The sequence below is a fragment of the Pinus tabuliformis genome, chromosome 8 (assembly GCF_031772625.1).
Source record: "Pinus tabuliformis cultivar Carrire ecotype Pingquan chromosome 8, CPIR1, whole genome shotgun sequence".
NCBI classification, from domain to species: Eukaryota; Viridiplantae; Streptophyta; class Pinopsida; order Pinales; family Pinaceae; genus Pinus; species Pinus tabuliformis.
Window position 1 is genome coordinate 823,844,753 of NC_142294.1, and position 7,363 is coordinate 823,852,115.

Consider the following 7,363-nt stretch of genomic DNA (forward strand, 5'->3'; position numbering starts at 1 on the left):
GTATTATATACAACTCCTATTATGGGAACATATATAGTCTTGTTGAAATTTTAGTGATGAATTGGAGATGTCAGGACTTGGTTGCTATTTAGATTTCAGTTGGGTGATATTCATTTTCTATGTCTCCTGTTCTTAGATATGAGCAACTTGGTTAGTGTTATCCTCGTGTTATGTTCTCATTTGGATTATGTCCCAGTGATGTAGTTCGATTGAAAATGACCTATGGAAGGTCTGTGTTATTGTATGCTAATGATTAGAGGAGAATGTTTTTGCTCTGTGTCTTTATTTTATGTGGGCATTGAGCATCTTTTAGTTCTTTAAGTTATTCTTGGGTGATTTGGAAATAAAATCCATGTCATATTTTTTTTAAATTAATGAATACAAAGTGCTTTAATTTGATATCTCTCTCTCTTCTCTCTCTCTCTTCTATATATATATATATATTAACATATCTCTCTCTCTCTCTCTCCCCTATATATATATATATATATATTAACATATCTCTAAACATGTTATTCTCTTAACAATTACGTGCTAATCAAATTTCAAGAAAGTAATTCATCATGTTCATAAACAACATGAATTTTGAATCTATCAACTAACTAAAAATAAGGTCGAGGAGTTCATGAGTTCAACCGTCATAACTTCTCTAATTAATTTAGTTAAATACAATTCAATCAATATGCAATCCTTAAATTCATTAAAGAGACTATTATGAATTTACTAAGCACAACACTATGAAATCTTCTTTAAATATGCTAGACTACTCTATTTTATATATATATATATATATATATATATATATATATATATATATATATATATATATATATATATATATATATATATATATATATCCGTTCTTTGATTTTGTCTAACATACAATTCCATTATAGTCTATATTATAATTATTTCAAATATTAGAAATTGAACTTAACAAATAATATTTTCATATTTCTCTATATAATTATGAATATGAACTTAATAATTTGACATTAAGATGAATTAAAATAAATTAATAAAATATATTTGTGAAGGAGGAGGGTTAAAATCATGGATAATCTAGAGCACAACACTATTAATGGATTTGTAACCGTCATTGTCTTTAATGTAATATTTTTGCCCATGATACCACAAATCAACTAAGAGTTTCCTCTTACATGAAACTTTTAAAGAAAACTTTATTGATAGCTTTAGAATGGTACACATTAGCATAAGTTCCCATCTATCCATTTTGGACATTTTTGTTTTCATGTAACAAGATAGAAAACATTTGTAAATAAATGGACCCATTTCTTTTAATTTCTAATTTTGTTAAGATATGTTGATTTTGATGTAGAAAACTTTAATGTCAAATCATGTAAAGTTTAAGATATTATTGTTACAAGAACATCCAACATTTGAATTTAAAATAAATTTCTTAATATTTTTGGTTCCATAGGTTCCCACATATTATATACATTATATTTGATGTCATTGAGAGTTAAAAAATGTGAATAAATGAACTCTTTCTTTGATTTCCCTACGCATGAATTTCATAGTATCTTTTTTTTTTGCTTAAGCAAGAGTAGTTCCTTCTATTTCATTACCTCGAGAAAAAATTTACAGAATATACAAAAGCCCTGAACTCCAAGAGGCGATAGGGAAACCAAGGGCATGATGCCAACGTAAAACATCACCCTGCTACAACAGACAACAAAATTTCTCATTCCAAACTTTAGGATGAACAATACAAAACAAAAGCCTGATCTATGGTAAACATGCATTCACGTCATTCATGCGATAAGCCCATCAAGACTTGTGGCCCCACCAAAAAGCACCAACAGATCTGACGGTTAATACAACCCCATGAAATCAGACGGCACCCTGAAATATCGCACCACCTAACATGTGCGAAACTTAACTCGCGATGGAGGGTGGTATCATCACCCCGCTCTGGCCATGTGGTGGTAGTCTAATGGTATTTCTCCCAAAAAATCTATACCACTTACCATCTCAAATCAGCGCGATCACCTGTAAACCACTTTATCTTGGTTTTCCAACTCGGAAGAGGAATGAAGGGGAATCGTCATCGCAGGAAACAGAACAAGCCATAGATACTTCCGTTGACTATGGATAGAACCTGTTGAGCAATCTGAAGAGGAAGGGGCCTCGTCCCTTTCCACCAGGGAGAAACAAGATAACTTCGAACCTGTCTGTCTACCCATGGCCTCCTCGAATACTGAGATCGAACTTGATTAGAAAACGTCATACCTATGCTTGTATTCAAGCCCAATGTTCGAAGAGTTCTCTATCCTCAGCTTCTTGTTCCTCACAAAGAGCTTTTACTCTTCCCAGAGACATTTCCTTCCATTTCATCTCAAAGCTATTTTCTGTATTAAACACTCCTTGATTGGCAAGAATATCCACTAGTTTGTTGGCTTCTCATTTAACATGTCTGAAACTAATAGTTCTTAGACTCAGGAGATGTTTTTGTATTCTTTGATACACTTGTATTAGTCTCTAATGTTTTGAGACCTTCTCCGGCGCTGCTCCACAACTGATTCTTTCACAACTTTTATAGAGATTTCTGAGTCTGCCTCTATGATGACATTTCAGATATGATTTTGATTTAGTAGTTCCAAGCATTGTTCCAAGGCCATTAATTCAGCCATGTTATTTGTGGCTTTACCTAAGTGGCAGTGGAAAATGAAGCTTATGATTCCATCTTCATCTCTTAACACTCCACCATAACTAGCCATTCTAGGGTTGCCTTTCAAAGTCCCATCTATGTTTCATTTCAGGTAGCCTTTCGGTGGAGGTTGCTAGAAATCCTTTTCCTTTCCTAATATTCCTTCTTTTCTTCTGAGTCCATTGATAATCTTCTCTTTCAATCCTAGTTTCCTAAGGGTTCTCATCTCATTTATAGTGGGAAAGTTTTTGGGAAAATTGCGAACAGTTGTACCAACTGTTTCTCTAATCTGCTTCAAGATCAGATCCAACATGCAAAGAGGATTGGAGTTTTCATCCTTGAAAATTCTTTTGTTCCTTTCTTTCTAAACATTCCAGATGATGAAGCTAGGTGTAAAGGCCCATGCCAGATTGAGAATCTCATTTTCTGAAAAGTTCCTTCTACACTTGATCAGGGTATTTGTGATGCTTTCTTTATCTCGATCTGTTTATTGAAAAATGGTTGCAAAAGAGTCCCACACCCAGGTGGTAAAGGTGAAACTATTAAGAATATGCTCCATTGTTTCCTCTTGAGCTTCACATAGCTGACATCTAGAGGGCCCAATAATCCCTTTTTCCTAATGTTGTCCCAAGTTAAGATTTTCTTATGGTGCACTAGCCACATGAATAGCTTGATCTTCATCCACCCTTGTTGGCTCCAGAGTTGTTTCCAAGAATTCGTTGCAGTGCTAGAATCCAGGTTTAGGAGAATCTTCTTAGCTTCCATAAGATTAAAGGAGCCTTCTTTATTGAGGCCCCACCATAACTAATCTTTCCCCTCTGTTACCAAGATTTTCCTTTGTTTTAGTGTGCTCATAATTTCCTCGGCTTTTATTTTTAGCACGCTATCACCACTACAATATATGCTTCTCCAATTTCTCCATTTTTCTGAGCTGTAAGGAGGATTCCAGAAATATTTAACTCTAGTTAGTCCCTAGGAATCTATTTCCTGCTTGAGGTCTTTATAGTCATCTTTTAGCAGCATTGGTTCTTGTTGCCATTTGTCCTCCCAAAAGAGAGTAAGATCCCCTGCTCTGATTTCCTAGAAACTGTGGTCCTGTACTAGGCATCTGTTTTCCCGGGCTTTATTCTAGATGTAAGAGCCCTTTATGTTTCCAGACATTCTAATAAGATCATTAGTTTGCCAAGACCTTGCATATTTTTCTTTCCAAGTTTTAGCCCATTGAGCGTCTGGTTCTTTGACCCATCTCCACTAGAGTTTGGCTCCTAGTACATTACTTAAGATTTCCTGATCATCTAAACCTAGTCCCCCATGACTCTTCGGTTTGCAGATTTTGTCCCACGAAACAAGTGCCCATTTCTTCCTTATCTCTTCCTTGCCCCAGAGGAAGTCTCCTTGGATATTCCTGAATTGCTCTAAGACCCATTTGTGGGCTAGGAGAGCTGATGAAAAGAACACCGGGATTGACTGTAGGACAGCCTTGGTCAGAATCAACCTGCCAGCCAGGTTCAAAGATCTGATGGTCCATTTTTTAACTTTGTCTTGCATTTTATTGAGTACCGGTTCCCAAATGCTCTTGTGCAGGGGTTTGTCTGTAAGGGGAATTCCCAAATACTTTGAAGGAAGGGAATCCCTTTGGAAGCCCAGAATTCTTGAGATATTTCTCTGAATTGCAATGTTAGTATTTAAGTTTTTTTTTTTTGATTTGGAGAGATTTACTTCCATACCTATGGCCAAGGAAAAATTATTCAGAATTTGTTTGTACTCTGAAGCTTCTTTGACAGTAGGAATTCCATGTAGCATTGTGTCATCCACAAATTGTTGATGAGTCATTGCCTGGCCATTCTCAGTTAATTGAAGTCCTTTAATTTTTCCCAAGTTTTTAGCCTGCTTAATGGCTCTTCCCAATCCTTCCATCATGAGGATAAAAAGAAAGGGAGAGAGTGGGTCGCCCTGCCTTAGACCTCTAGAAGGAGTGAAGATAGCTGAGGGAGATCCATTCACCAGAATAGAAAAGTTGGAAGAAGTTACGAGAGCCATAACCCATCTGATCCAGTTATGATCAAACCCAAAAGCAGCAAGGATCCTCTTGATATAGCTCCAGTTGACTTTGTCATAAGCTTTGGCAATATCTAATTGCATGATCATACCGGCCTGCTTTTTACTGGTTAGCATGTGGACTGTCTCGTGTGCTAGAATGATATTATTAAGAATTTGTCTGCCTTCCACATAACCAGATTGTTCACCTGAGATTAAAGAAGGAAGAAGAGGTTTGAGTCTGCTAGCCAATACCTTGGATGTATTCTTGTAAACCACATTACATAAGGCAATGGGTCTAAACTTATCAGTAGTCAGGGCTGAATATTGTTTGGGGATCAAAGAGATGAAAAAGGTGTTGAGGGATTTCAGAATAGTCCTGTTTCTTTTGGAATCCTCCACAACATTCAGGTTGTCTTGCTTGAAATTGTTCTAGCAGGCCTTAAAAAAATCCACATTGAAACCATCTGGACCTGGAGCTTTGCCATTCTGTATGTCCTTGATAACCTCACCGATTTCCTCTTTAGTGACTAGTTTGTTCAGGTTGAAATTGTCCTCTCTAGTCACCAGCTTAGGGATGTTCTTTGCAATTTCTCTGATGCATTGTTCCCTGTCTGGATTATTTTCCTTAGTGATACTTCTGAAATTTTGAACCAACACTTCTTCGATATTCTTGTGAGAGGTTTGGAGTTTCACTTTGTCATGCAAAATCACAGAGACTCTGTTGTTAGCCCTATTGGCTATGGTGGATCTATGAATTTTTTTTGTATTACGATCCCCTTCTTTGAGCCATTGAATACGAGACTTTTGTCTCCAAAAGATTTCCTCTTGTTTGCATAAACTCTCCCATTCCTGATGGTGTTTTTTAGCTTGCTGACTTGTGTCTTTATCAAAATCCATTGTGATCAATGCTTGATTGAGTTCCTGTAGTTTGGCTTCCATTGCCTTTTTCTCCACAAAAATGTTGCCAAAAACCTCCTTGTTCCATTCTTTGAGTCTAGATTTAATGTGCTGAAGTCTTTTGTGTAGGATGAACATATTTGTGCCCTGGATCTGTAGGTCTCTTGCCCAACAATTTTCAATGTTGTTAATGAAATCTAGGTGGGAGAGCCAGATATGAAATCTTGGGAGAATTAAACCCCTCGAGTTCTATTTGTATGGGCCAGTGATCAGAACTTCCAAAGGGAAGAACATTAGCTGTTATCTCTCTATTTGCTAGCATAAGCTCCTCTGAGATCAAAAATTTGTCTAATTTGGAGGCGACCTGAGCCTCACCTCCTCTTTTATTGTTCCAAGTATAAAGGCCATTATGCATTGCCGAGTCAACCAAATTCATGTCATCAGTAAAGGTTTGGAACTGTTCTAAGTCCTTATTTATCAATATGGCACCTCCTTTATTTTTCCAAAAGCGATTTAATCATATTAAAATATCCTCCCAAGACCCAAGGTATTCCTTCATGTCTACTCTTGAGCTATGCCAAGGAGTTTAATAGTTTTAGTTTTTCATCTATTCTTTGTGGCCCATAGACATTTGTGGCGAGGAAAGTGTCCACAACTCCCACTGGTTGAATAATTACAGATAGATAATTTCTTGATGCCTCCGCATCCAAAATACTAACTCTTTGGGGGTTCCATAGAGTGAGGATGCCTCCCGCTATGTTTTCCACTTTCACTTCAAGAAACTCAAAACTGTTCATCCATTTGCTATGGATTTTCTTTAACTTTTGAATGGAACATTTTGTTTCTTGAATAAAGATGATATTTGGTGTTGCTAGCTTCATTCTGTGACTTAACATTCTTTGTTTTCTTTTACTGCCTAGACCTCTAATATTCCAAGAAATGATCTTCATAATTAAAGATTGGTGAAAGAGTAACTGGTTAGGTCTTTCATCTTACCCGAATCTATCATTAGCTTTCCACACTCCATCAAGAGTTCATTTTGCTTTTTCCTGCCCCTCTTCTTTCCTGGATTTCTAGTTGCTAATCCTGGAGTTGATTTCATAGTTTTCACCCCTCTGTGTTCCTTCTTGTGAATACTTTTACCTTTATCCAATCCTCTTTCCTGGGTTTTCCATAAAAATAACTGTTGTATTCTAGAGCATTCTTCTGGAGGTATTGATTCTATTCCTTCCTTGGATCCCTACCTCAAGAATCCTTCCAGATCCAAGTTTTCCTTGTCTAAAATTTCCTGTAATTCATGATCTTCCAGATCTAGTTCGCTTTGGGTCATTTCCTGGTCCATCTCCATTTCTGTCTCACTCATAACAGTCTCATTTTGAAGAACCATATCTTGAGATTGTTTTCTGTTTTCTTCTGTTTCTTTTTCATTGGGATCTTTCTCCTGAGATTGATCATCCTTCATGTTATCCTCATTCTCATCCAGCACTTGAAACCTGTTCTGACTAACCTTCTGCCTTTCGTTCTGTTGTTGCTTCATTCCCCTTTTTCCCCCTTTACTTCTGCCTGCCACTTTCTGAAAGCTTTCTGTATCCTTCGAGGTATTGAGGTATTCTTTGTTGTTTGCTATACCAAGAGGGAAATATTTGAACAGATGTCCATGTTCATGGCATCTACGGCATCTGAATGGAATATGCTCATAGTCCACGATCTGCACCCATTCCTCATCATAAACTTCTAGAATAACTTCGTTCAGAA